The sequence below is a fragment of the Haemaphysalis longicornis genome, unplaced genomic scaffold (genome assembly GCF_048455015.1).
Source record: "Haemaphysalis longicornis isolate Haplotype H1 unplaced genomic scaffold, Haemaphysalis longicornis Haplotype H1 scaffold_7, whole genome shotgun sequence".
Classification (NCBI taxonomy): Eukaryota; Metazoa; Arthropoda; class Arachnida; order Ixodida; family Ixodidae; genus Haemaphysalis; species Haemaphysalis longicornis.
This window is the reverse complement of record NW_027526422.1, coordinates 160,813,668-160,827,683: the sequence shown is the minus strand read 5'-3', so window position 1 is coordinate 160,827,683 and position 14,016 is coordinate 160,813,668. Positions and strand designations below refer to the sequence as shown.

The 14,016-nt window shown below is 45.0% G+C and overlaps 1 long non-coding RNA gene across 1 annotated transcript; it reads right to left on the bottom strand.

Annotated features, from left to right (window-relative positions):
- Positions 1-6,831: 6,831 nt before the first annotated feature.
- On the bottom strand, positions 6,832-9,540 carry LOC144145402 (uncharacterized). Its single transcript, XR_013317494.1, has 4 exons — positions 9,410-9,540; positions 7,675-7,812; positions 7,465-7,587; positions 6,832-6,975 (listed from the first exon to the last, which is right to left on the bottom strand). It is a non-coding gene; the product is annotated as an uncharacterized LOC144145402 (long non-coding RNA).
- Positions 9,541-14,016: the final 4,476 nt, after the last annotated feature.

The following is a 14,016-nucleotide window of genomic DNA, read 5'->3' as shown; positions in this document are numbered from 1 at the left end:
ACATTTACAGAAATATCCAAACTACACTACACATCCATAACACACACGTACATTAAGCCGCCCGACTCCTCCCGGCGCACATCCTCGACGCCGCCGAAAAGTTCATTTACCACGCCTCTTGTGCCCCGCGCAACCAGTGGAGGCCGTGGTGGAATGACAAGTGTAGGCGGGCGCGAGAGGCCCAGAACAAGGCATCATATACGCCACGTCGGGAAACTTTTTATTGTTCTAAAGGGCAAAGGCGATGGGAAAACGTGTACGCCGTGAGGCAAAACGAGAGAGTTCGCGCTCATCCGTAACATCCATAAACTCATAGACTGACACTCGCAAAGTCTGGACACAAATATGCAAACTAAAAGGGCAACAGAAACACAGCTTGCCCCTGGTTAGTACAACAGGGGACACACTTGAAGACCAGGCTAACACACTCGCACAACGCTTCCAACACGTGTCCAGTTCTGCACACTAAACTAACACTTTCATGAAACACAAACAATCGGCCGAAAAGAAGTCTACTTAATAACGACAAGTCAACCTCCTCTTATAACTCCGAGGTTTCACTTCATGAGCTGCGGGCCGCTCTGAGCAGTTGTAATCCCTCGGCTCCAGGCCCAGACAACATCACATATACAATGATACAGCACCTACACTCAGACACCGTTAAAACACTCCTCGACCTATATAACAAGTTTTGGCTTTCGGGCATATCCCAACTCTTGGAGGGAGGCTATAGTTGTAGCTTTCCTGAAAGAGGGGAAGGACCCGTCGCCCCCTCAAGTTACCGTCCTATAGCCCTGAGGACCTGCATATGCAAGCTTCTTGAGAAGATGATAAATCGCACGCTCGTGTACGTTTTGGAGTACAACGGCCTTCTAGAGTGCTGCAAGCCAGGTTTCAGGGTGGGGCGATCCACGAACGATGAACTCGTACCTCTTAAAACATATATAAAGGATTCCTTCGCGCATAAACAGTATTGTTTAACTTTGTTTTTCGACCGCGAGAAGGCGTACGACACCGCTTGGCGTTCTGTGATCCTTACTGACCTCAAGTCATTCGGTTTTTCTGGTAATATGTCTAACACCCTTGCTAGTTATTTGTCAGAGAGAATCTATGCGTCAGAGTTGGTTCTGCACTCTCAAAGGTACATGTGCAAGAAAATGGCGGGCAGCAAAGAGGAGTGTTGAGCTGCACGCTCTTCATAGGTAATATGAACTCTCTTGGAAAGGCATTGCCATTTACAATATCTTATTCCACGTATGTAGACGACGTACAGATATTCTTTAAATTGTGTAACATGCTATCTGCGAACGTCAAGTCCAGCTCGGCGTCAGGAAGCTTGCCGGCTGGGCTGACAAGAATGGTTTTAAAATTAATCCCGAAAAGAGCTTTTGTGTTTTGTTCTCCAGGAAGCGTGGGGTCCACCCGGACCCAGACATCACTCTTGCGAATGTGCCGATTTCTGTGAACAAGGAGCACAAGTTTTTAGGTATTTTATTTGATTAAAAAGTAGCATTTATTCCTCATATCAAACAGCTCAAACGCGAATGCTCAAAACAATAAATATTCTTAAGGTCCTCTCACATCAATCTTATGGGGCCCACAAACAACGCATGCTGCGCCTATACACAGCCTTGGTGGGGTCTCGGCTCGACTAGGGCAGTGTCATGTATGGGTCGGCGACAAAGACCACACTGAAAATGGTCGACCTAGTGCTGCATCTTGGCCTTCGTCTGTCATGCGGCGCTTTCCCCACTAGCCCTATCGAAAGTCCTTATGTCGAGTGCGTGCGACAAATGGTGCCTAGGGCATCAGCGGGAGTATGTTGATGTGGTGTATGCATCAAAGATCGTGTCTCTGACCAACCATCCTTATAATCCCATCATGAACAATACATCAAACTTGCAACTCTTTGTAAATATGCCGTCTAGTTTCTTACCTTTTTCTCTCAGAGTGAGGGAGGAGCCTTCTGCACTCACGGTACCTGTGTCAGAAACGCACAAGGCGCACATCCATAATTTCCTTCCACCATCGCATATACGTCCTATACCATGCGACCTTTCATTCAGGCAACTAGAAAAAATTAGAGTACTAGAGTACCCAGGAGTGCAATGCTGCAGCACTTCCTGTTCTGCAGGACGAGTACAGGTGCGCAGAATTCTATAACGATGCGTGGAAAACTTCTTCTGCTGCCTCTTCTGCAGCGCACGGGCCAAATTTTAACGTTACTAAAACAATGAATTTTTAGAGCAGTATTTACACGGCAGAAGCGTATGCCATTTTACTCGTTTCAAATCACATCCTCGAACATAAAATTCCGATGTCCATCGTCTACACAGATTCTCTTAGCGTTGTGCAGGCACTGTCATCAGGAAGGTCGTCTAAAAACTATGTAATCAATGTTCTTTTAGAGGTTATAATGACTGCATATGCTTCAAATATAAAAATAACTATATGCAGGGCACCAGGTCACTGTGGGATCCCTGGCAATTAAACCGCTGATCAAATGGCTGGTGCTGCTGCTCTCATGACCACGGTTGACATAACAGCATCCTACACCGCACTAAAGACACACATCAGACGACAGCTTCGCAACACATGGCAATTCCACTGGAGTCAACAAACAGACAAAAAACTACACCTAACAAAACCACAACTTGGACGCTACATAACTGACTTGCACAACAGATACACTGAAGTCGCTCTGGCTAGGCTGCGGATAGGCCACACACATGTGACGCACTCCCACCTACTCACTGGATCTACGCGACCCATGTGTAGCAGGTGTGGAAGGGACCTGACCGTAGTCCACATACTAATCACATGCAAGGCACCTGACACAACACGACACAAAGATTTCCCTGAATTCTACAGACGACACATTGCACTGCACCAATCATACTTTTTAGCCGATGAACCAATGTTTCCTAGTCAACATGTTTTTAAGTTTTTAGCTGAGGTGAAATTTCTGCAGCTCTTCTAATATCAAGTGTAATCATCCTGACCAGCAGCCATCTCCATTGTTTTTTGTTTTGCATCACTTTTACTGTTACTCACATGGTCTAGTAATTACGGTCTCATCAAAATTTAGCAACTTATTTGGCGCTCTTTGCCCTTGTTGGCCTTGCGCCATAAGGCACCAACCATCATCATCATCATATCTCCTATTCAGCCCTCGAAGCCCTGGCGAGAGGCTCAATGTCGTCGAAAAATATTCCCGATGGGCTAACATGCAGCGTTTATGTTATGATGGTTATTAAAATATAGTGTTTAACGTCGTCTTCTCTATAATTGTGGCTCCCAAAAACATTACTACAATAGCTATTTCTGCCAACGCGGGTGTTGACGATGGTCTTATTGCCTTTCATGCATGATGCATGTTAGTAATGCCTTGTCGATAGTTTAATCTGCTACTCCAAAACCAAAGCAGAAGCAGATTCCCCTAACTTTATCTCGAGCTGTCCAGAAAAAATCCACGAATCAGAATTCGGCAGTAGAATGCCCATTCCTGCACCCCACTCCTACTTGCTGCATACAACCTAATAACTTGCACTTAGCAAGTGTGAACACATGCCCGGTACCGTGTACCACCAGGACGGAAGTGATAAAAACCCCGGATTTCTCCTTTCTGTCTATCACATAAGCAAGGGATGTTCTTATTGGGATGAAAAGAAAAATTTGACCTCCACTTCGACGCGACCCTATGGCTGCAAAGGAAACCTGAGCAGTGCAGCTTTCTCAGACTTCGCAGTTGAAGAAACATTTGTTGTGGCACTGGATTTCAACCAGTGACCACCGCTATATAGGGCAGTCGCTCTACCAACAGAGCTAACCAGGAGGCTAGCTGTTTGTCGGGCGCGGCCGAATTGATGAACAGCTCGAAATGAAGGACAGGTGTAAATAGAACACACTTAGGGAACATCCCAACGGTGGAGTAAGTGTATGACAAGGAAAATATGTCATCCGCCTAAAGGTAGCCGAATGATTACAAATTGCATACCACACGAATGGAATTCCCTGACCTTGGATCACAACAACACTTGAGGAAGAGTGGTTAGATACCACGAAGAGAAAATGCCCTCCGTCTAGCCAGTACCGAAGCATCAGAACTTATGCTTATGGATAACGATTATTTCTTCTCCCAGAGTTCGGTGCACAAATGCCGGTCATGTGTATGTGGACGTGGGCCTAGAGACGAGATTTCTTTCCAATACAGCTACAATCTACAACCAGCGGGATCCAGAACAATGTTAGGCCTTCTCGCAGGCTGCACCCAAAATCCAAACCCCCCTAAAAGATACCAAACCAGTGGTATTTTTCAAACAATGCGTAGAATGGCTGTACAGTAATATTGCTTTCATTAAACGATCCCACGGCTTTATAAAAGAGCAACTACCCCTCTGATGAAATGACCATGATGGGGCAACGCGAAGCTACTTAAATCAAGCACAACAACAGACGATCCAACGCAAAAGCGAGCGGATGATATGTATTTATGATGATTAGTATGCAGGTGACAAGATTCATACCTTATGTGCTTTGTGCGGTGGTGTAATGTTATTTCGTTGGCTACCGATACGGTATGGCTTCCCCCATGCTCAAGCGCCGTCGTCGTTAGAGAAATGGGTGGATTTGCTAAGTTTGCACGTCCATGTCCTTCTTTCCGAATACAAGCTGATTTGACCACGCCAAAATGGCACATGCGGTAGAAGTTGGCTTTATAATTCGAAACACCCAGTTTTGATTGACAGAGGGAATCGGTTTAATTTTTCTTCACCTTATCTACGATCACGATGTTTGTTTGAGAAAGTTGGTTTTCCTTCAGGGCGTTTTGGGTGAAATACAGAAGACATCAGTGAGAGGCTGAAAGGTTCTCTTTAAGGTTGTTATCTTTGACAAGGCTCTGACGTGAGACATTAGCATAAAAGGCTGCAAGTCTAGTGCTCCAGCACGAAAGGGAACTTTAAAGGGACCATAAAGACAAAATGCAACTGTGTTTATTTGGTAGGAACAAGCTCTCGCTTGACTACTAAGCTCTATTTCAGGCATGAATGTCTTCTTTCGAACATGACAAAATTGGTGCACCTTGTGCAAGTAGGGCAAGGCTTGAGAAATAGCAGAATAGGGGTCGCCTTAGCTTCACCCCGCACTGACAATCAATCCAACGATTGAAAGTTAAGCCAAACCCCAAAAGCGCAAAGTCGTTTCGTGTGACGATGTAAAGCAGAGACCGATATGTGTATAGAGTGTTTCATTCGGCATACCTTTCGGCGTCGCCCTCCGCCGGAAACGCCTGATGGGGCAAATCTTCTTCTACCATGTCCTCGCTTCGGTACGCCTCATCTTCCTCACCTGGTCCGGTGGTCGTCTCCACACTCTTAATCTGGATCCACATAAGATCCACTTAGTAACTGGAACTTTTTTGCAAAAAAGTTCCACTTATATATTTGGAACCGTGTTCCACATACCCTGAAAATGTAAGTGGAACAGAGCACCACATATTTTTGCAGCTACATTATCTGGATCGGCGTTCCAAATAAAAGTATACGGATCACTGTTCCAAATAAACGGGTAGTGTAAGTTACTGGAACACTGATCCACGTAAAATGATTATGGATTTCGCCGGTGCGCCGTTCTAGGTACCTTCAGACCAGCTGTTTCTATAAAACGGTGTTCCGATAGGCGTTGAGAAGCTGTCTATGGGACTCCACTTTTCCAATATACCTGCTTTCCTGTTGGTATAAATTGAGGTCATTTGCCAGGCTGGCGGATGCATTGGTATCAGAAGGAAACCGCAAGCATCATTCTAACGCAGCCTTGACATATGGCCCACAGTGATACCAACAATTGGAAAACAGAAACCGCCGCAGCAGTGTGGTCCCTGACAGTTCCCAACAGTTGCCTATCGGAGCACAGTTCTATATAAAAGTTGGTCTGAGATACGTGGAGCGGCACACAGAGACTTTGGCTTCATCCGCCGCATCCTGTTCTGGGTTTTGGCTGCATGTAAAAGAAACAAGACTCGCATTAAAATACATACCAAACCAACTATTAGCACTGATACAATGCTTTTCAAAACACTAAGCAAATTTTATTCGCCGGTATGATTACGTACATTTGAGATACGGAGACATATCTGTTTCCACTTGGGCAGAAAATGACCATTTCCAGCCGGAACATTTATCTGAGGTAAAATTCACTATTGCGTGCTATACAAACCCTACTAGTATCATGACAACAGTATGCTTGTGACCAAAGCACTGCCTCTAACAAGCAAGAAATGCAACTTAGTCCAAAGTAAACACCTTTTTCAAGCCAAATATGTATATTTCGCATTCTTCTAGGGCTTAGGTGTCAGCTAAGATACAGTACAAAAATTGATTAATAAAGCCCCAAACCGTCTGTGTAAATAATTACTCTCACGTTTGCATCCATCAACAGCAGCACGGCCATGGAAAAAAATTTCGAGCTGCATTTGAAAAATAAAAACGTTACAGTGCAGTGCCATTAACTATATTAACAGAGTAACAGAGTAGCTGCAAAGGCAGCCTGCGCTTTGTGTCAATAATGAAAAATTGCAAAGGAAAGCACGACTTCACTTTTGCAATTGACATGCCACTTGCATCTACCAATCATTTGAACCACGACATATGTTTCCGAAGAGGCTTCAACGTCTAACAATAATTTAAAACACCAAGTAGAGTGACCACATCAAGTCTTTCAACAGAGCTTTCTACTTAAATGACACCAGGCCACTGTTAAATGGCCAAGAACTATCTGCAAAAGTCCCAAGAACTCTCCAAAGTCGCATAAGTTTCAGGAGATTAAATGAAATATACGGCGAGGAGGATGACCACATCTTGATGTGACAACGCAGGCGGAAAATCCATGACGTGTTTCTTGCAGACAATATTTACGCTGCCATTTTCTTCTCTCCAAATAACTGGACCTCGAGAATAACTGGACCACGTCATGTACCTTTAAGGAAGGAACAAGAAAATTTTGTTAGACGATGGCCTTAAATGAGGGAGTTGCTTAGGATACCCCTTTTATAGCACAGTAATTGATTGAAATAGCAGCGATTTCTTGGTTTCTTTTCTGGGATTGCTGCTAACAATGTACAAAAAATATTAGCACAGACTGTCAATGGCCGTTCTCTAATTCTGGAAAGCAACCGCAGTGGGCGTGGCCGTGGTGCCGTATTATCACAGCAGCAACTCTCAATGTGAAAGCAAAATGTTTGCAAAACTTGAATGCAAAATAATAGTTTTTTTGTCCACATGTTGCAGCATCCGAAACAGGCTGAATGTGAAGGTATTTCCCAATATTGGAGTTCACGATTTATTTTTAACAGTAAGATTTTGCTACAAAGAAAACTACCAATAATTCAGTCCCGCAAAAATAAGATGCCAGCTTCAGTAAACACTACCATAAATTGAGTCCCACAAAAATAAAATGCCAACTTACCCAACTAAAATTAAGATGCAGGCGTTCCTGGCAGGGCCTCCTCGGAGTGCATTTCCAGGAAAGTTTTGCCAACGTGTTCCCAAAAGCTGTTACTGTCGTTTTCACCTACAGGTCAAGTTGTCACTGAAATGGTGTTCCGAAGCCATTACGTATATTGCAACTACCTAAAAAGGGACCATCAAAGTTCCAGAACTGGGAGTGCGTACTTACTTGTAGAATGCAATGATTTCATCCCGTACAACGGCTTTCATGTGATTCCTTTTCGTGAACACACGCCTTCAAGAACCAGGAAAAATGGCAGTATGCATTCCTTGTTCCATTGTTTTAAGTCCCGGTCCGCCCTATTTCCTAGAAAATAAAAACAGTATAAAAATATCGAAGCATAAATTTACGCTTCCCTCTAAGAAGGGAGAACTACAAGATCTCGTACAATGCCTGATTAGTTGTGCTAAAATTTATTTTGCAGCACGAGCCCTGGTAACGTTTTCAGGCGAAACAATTTTAAATATAAAAATATTTGAACGTCTTGAGGCTCACCTGTCATTGCTCCATGCGGAGTGGTGAACGTCTGTATAATACGCAACACTCAAGAGGCACTCTTTCGTGGCCTTATTACTTCCACAATGCATTCATAATCTGCCACACTTGTCACGACGACGCCTCGGCGTGCCGAAGATGTCTTCAGCCACAGTGAATGCCACAGCCATGATTTCTGAGGTATATGTAAGGAATGGAAATAATTCGTTTTAATTTCTGTTCTTCAGACAAAGGAGAACAATTGTCGCAAACTACCAGTGTAGAGACAAATGTCTCCACAGTCAGCCATAGTCTGCATCTGGACAGGTTATACAGATCGAATACAGAATGTAGCAATCTGCTTTCGCAGTGTATTTTATAAGTTAAAGGAAGCACAGAAATGGGTTAATGTTGGGTGCACATAGTGATGCAAGAACTTATCACCTCAGCGTTGTCGGAAATTATTTCGACTCTCGGGTTACCACCGACATTGACGGCATAAAAATGCAAGAGTGGCTTATTTCTAACGCGGTTCGTGAAGTAGCAACCACTAATTATGGATATTGGATAATTATCCTGAAGTGTCTGTCAAGTTACCAGTGACATTAACAGCCTAGAAACGGCAGCACACTTTCTATATACCCGCTGCGTGTTTCCACATTTCTTCCCCCAGACAAAAGAAACGTTTGTTACTGCGGTACTGCTAAGACAACAACTGTTCCTTCCATTTCTCTGCACTTCAGGCAATGTAAAATAGATCATCTCAATTGGTCAAAGGAATTTGAAGAAGCATGGAACATAAACATGAAACATGAAAACATGGAACATATTAACGTAAGATGACGCCTTGAAAGCACATCAACACAACTCGAAATAGCGTCTACCTTGCGCGCAACGGGCAAGGTCGAAGACTCCCGGTCGGCGGTCTGGTAAGCACAGTAAATGCATTCTACTCAGCAGACTAACACAACGCCGCAATTACCACGCAAGTTTTAAAAATACCAATAAATCTAAGGACGAACGCTCCGACAAACCTAGTTGGAAGTTGTACACGTGTGCACGCGCGATTATCGCGAGCGACTAACCCGAGAAGATTCGCTACCGCAAAGATGCACAGCAACCGTCAATAGACAACTAAGCAAAGCCACACAGTAAGGGTACATCCAATAATGAAACGCGCAAACCAGCAACTTCCTTATAGCAATGGCTAACGTACGCAGTCAGAAATGCCCAGCCGACTCTGACCCACGAACACAGAAGTTTTGGTAAATTACGGCTGCAAACGTTTCTCCAACACAAAATGTTACACGCCGCGACCACAAGCATGGACGACACACGAACAACGGGCTGCGGTATGTTTATCGGACGCAGTTAACAAGGATGTCACTGAACAACAACCGTTACCAGCACATAAATAAGCAGCACTGACCTTTTTTGCGCCTCCTGGAAAAACTCCACTTCGTCGAACAGGAAATACAGCCCGGGGATATGAAAACATTCGCAGTTGCACGCCGCAATCACCCCAATCAAACTGCTAACGGCGCAAACGGTTCTCGCCAGCGTGACCGAGAATTTCTTTAGTAAATATCAGGCGCATCGCGCGAGCAATTGAGAAACCCGCTTGGGAATGCCACTGGTGGCGCTGCATGCGGAAGACCGTAAATTAGCGGAGGGAATCCTGGAAGATGGGAGCGCTGCCAGTCCGATGCTACTCTTTCTAGTTTCGGTTCTATTATTGCGCGCCAAACGCCAGTGGCGCTGGGGAAACAAAATGCTCTCTTTCTCTCCCGTTTTTATCTTCGCTCGTTCACGGAGCGCTTTCCCTCACCCCCGCGTCGCGCCGTCAGCCCCGTCGCCCCGTCTTGCTGCGCATGCGCGATAACGGTTTCCCTGCGCGACGCGTATTGGCGGTGAGCGCGACCACGGGCGGCGCTGCGAAGTGCGCCTCCGTGACGTCGGCTTAGGGATTATCGCATTTGTCGTCTGCTTCACTCGGGCTCGCTCTCCCTGCGGTTTCTTTGCGCGCGGTGTACGTCTGATGCTTGTCCGCAGCACACTTTGCGTATGCATTACTTTTTACCATAACAATAGACTTAAAATCGCATACACTAGCTCAAGGCGTGATTTGTAGTTTTACATACCGCTGGGGAAGAAATATTGCCGGCATCGCCCCATTCCTTGCGAAGCTGGTCCTATGCGGAGCGCGAAGGGCCGGAGCTAGGCGTCAGCTTATCTATTCAGCAATCTTTGGAACAAAGGGAACAGCCAGCTGCTAATAACCGACAACAGCTAAAATGCAAGACCAAAACAAATTCCAGCCCTTCGGGGCTTTCGGCTTTGGCAGAAGGCATTTAATCGCATGTAAAGTAAAACAGTTTTCGCATCCTTACCGAAAGCTCGAGAGTATTGTATAACATCACTTTATGTTGTCACTGCATGAAAGTATGCCGACACGCATTATGGGCCGCCAAAACGGTAGGTTGCATTTCAAATAACCTACTGTGCGTATAAACGCGTGCTGACTTTATACCAGGCTTCTAATCAGTATGGAGGCTTTCTACGGTAAAAATACAGTAAGACTATGTTTGTCAGACCTGGAGGAATATTTCGGTACATTTCCCAGAGCCATATCTTTTCAATATTCAGATCGTATAGTAAAACTGCACCCAAGAAGAGGAGGATGAGTAGGAGGAGAGGTAGGAGAAAACTTTTTAACGGTGAAATCTAGCTGGTTAGTGGTCAGGGTCCTCAGTCCAGGACAAGAGAGTAACAGTAATTTTCCTCAATTCATAGCATGTCCGCCTGAGTAGTCCAGGATTTGTTCTTTACGCCTGGAAGGGTTGGAAAACAATGAAGAGCTGCTTGGACATACTTATCGGTTTCGATTCTTTTTATAGTGGAAACCGGCACCTATACTATTTATTGCGTTTGTGAGCGAGTATATGAAGCCGTCAACACCGTAATCATAACTGTTCGGGTTGAGAGTCAGTTCGTTATGATAACGATGGTTAGTATTGAAATTCGGGGCACAAAAGCCGCCTTGGAGTACTCTGGACAACGTTGTCTGCGCCGTTTCGCGGTGGCGTAGCACAATTAAACTTCCTCATTCTACTTGCATGCAAATAAACACACGCTGCGGATAGACACCTTCTTGCACGCCGCCGCGTAACGAAAGCCAATTTGTGAAGAACGTTATATATGGGTACAGCCTGAAGAAAATATTCCCACAAACTTTATGAGCCTTCAAAATCTCCCCAAATTTCGTAATAAGACGTTTGTGGCGGTGCAGAAAAATAGAAGCATTGGACAGAGAAAAAAAAAAAAACATTCATCTGATACAAGCCAACAACAATGAAAGAAATAGAAGACAGCCGCTTTATTTCCTGCCGTGTGGTCAGCGTGTAGGGGACTCCTGCTTAGTGCGTAGCATTAGACCGTTGAGTCTTCATAAGAGCATCTCAAACATACTTTAGGGAAGCCTACGCATTTTGAATACTTATCTAGAAGCTTTGAGCACTGAAACTCGCAGATAAGCTAGAAAAGACGAATTGAAAACGATCGTCTCCCCGATGCTCTGAAGAAAATTGTTCTCTCTCTCCTTGTGTGTTGCGAACTTGTGCGCGATACAGCTTGAAATTATTCAGAGTTGCCAAAAGCTGGCAAAAAAAAAAGTGCATTACTGGAAGTACGCTCTTTAATTCACTAAAACATAAAAGCCGGCGATTCTGAGCACAGGCGCTGCTTCCCCGCACAAGCGGAGTGTAGCAGACGACAGCGGCGCGAGTCCCTAAGCTGACGTCAGAGCCAGAGGGCGCCACTCAAACATCTCACCGCCAATAGGCGTTTGCTAGTCGGCGCAGCCAGCGCTACAGCCATGACGGCGCTGATTGGATGGGGCCCGCGCTACGCCACTTCCGGTTTGCTGCGGCTGCAAGCCGTGAACGAACGCGAAGATGGCCGCGCCCTGTAGGACGCAGCCGACGCAGCCAGCGCGCTTACGCCGCCTTTCCTACCCCCTGGTCAGTTTAGGCTGTGGTTTAGGCTCCCCGTGCCTGGCTTGCGGAGGGTTGGTGTTCGTGCTATCCGTATTGCTCAGGGTCCGTCTTTTATTGCCTGGTGCTCCATCTGCGCGCGGACGAAAGAATGCCGCCGTCAGCAATCGGTACTATCCAACTGTTCCGTGGCCTTAGCCGCGTTTACCACCACTGCGCCGCCCCTGCTGCGCCAAGTGGGCTACCGTACGCAATAAAAGGTGAGTAGATACAGAAATTTGCTTACTTTTCCCATAAATGCAACAATATTTTGTGTTCGAGCCTGTTCACCCGCCTCGTTGTTACCGCAGAAAGATCGCGTTATGTCATTGGAAAGCACGCTTGTATTAATCTGTTAGTGTTCGTTTCTCTTGGTTTGTTTAAATAAACGGGCACGTTACGGTCATGCAACATGCAAATTTCGCAATATCAGAGCTTACTTTTTTTCTTATAACCGACTGCTATGAAACACGCACCCACTACCGTAATGCGTTCGAATACTGTAGAAATAACGCGAAATTGTCGTAGCTCTACTAGCGCAGTTCGTGTTCGAACGAGCGAAAATATGTTGCAGAGGGACGCGGTGGATGTTGCTCCTCGTGCTGCTCAACACGGGCTTCTATAAACCGCACCCCCATTTTCTGTTTACTTTTACAGTGCCTCCTGGTCTTATCTCTGGCTGGTAGCGACTGCGACAATACAGAAAGGCTACGAAAAAAAAAAAAGCACCCAAGTGTAGCAAAAAGGGAGGTGCCTCATTTATGTCATTTATGCACTCGCTTCTGTTTTAACGAATTTCTGTTGTGCATTCAAATGTGTTGTGTAACGATGCCGTCTGTCTACAGTACCTGCACGCCATTGTGCTGATGTGTTATGAGCTTACCACTTTCCCCTGGTATTTTATTCTCCCCAGAAACCAGCATGGGAAAGGCCCTGCTTGCCATGAACTTGCATCGAGCGTTGAACTCCATATTCCTTGCAGGCCCGCGCTGGGCCGATTGCTCTGGGCCCAGGTAGAGTTAAGCTTTCTTTCATAAAAGCATTCTTTTAACAGTGCTGTGCACAAGTCAAAAGCTTTGCCGTTTCCACAGTTCCTATGAGCAAATATGAAAAACCAGGTTGCTCCTTTATGCGCCAGCTTAAGCTGTTATGAATGTTCATTGTTAATAGCACAGATTTGCAAAAACTAGAATTTTATATTTTAAAGTAAATTACCTTCAAAAGCAATGCCAGTATTGTAAACTAAGTTTCCAGGTGTTCTAAAAAATACCCATAGATGCATACATTGACAAGTATGTGTTTTTGCTAAGCTCGTCTTTCTTGCCGATCAAGCATTGTGCTATAATTGTTTGCCATTCTTTCGGTTTGTAGTGCACTATTAGTCTCCGCAATTCGACGTGCCATCAGTCCCAGTTATCCTATGTAATTGACTCCGTGAAATCATTGATACTGCGTCTTTTTTCTCTAAAAAATTTGCAGCAGGACAAACCATTACATATATATACATATTTTATTCAGTGCTTCCAGCTGCCTCTTGGCAGTCAGGCCTGGAGTGGTTCAGAGCAGAGGAAGAACGCAAAGTTACACAGGACCAGTAACACAGTCTGCGGTTCACAAGGCAGCAGTAACTCACTACAAATCACATGCCTACATGCATACATAATGAAAAATGGCAACACTTATCTACTACAAAATACAAGAGCAAAGTACACTACGCTAAAAACTGTGTGAAAAAGAAATTGCACGTTGACATGGAAACTTAGTCAAAATATAGTACATAATAAAGGACTAGCAGAGTGCGTTGAGAGCATTGTTGCAAGCTGAGACATGAAATATGTAAGGTCGAACAGGACGGTTAGCAAATCAAAATAACAAAGAAGACATGTAATCAAACACCATTTTCAATAGCTTCGGAATGCACCTTCAAAATGTGGGAACTTTTGACCCACTCCTCGCCGTTACCCCCATATGCTCCCCATGGATGTTCAGTTGCTGAGACACGTGT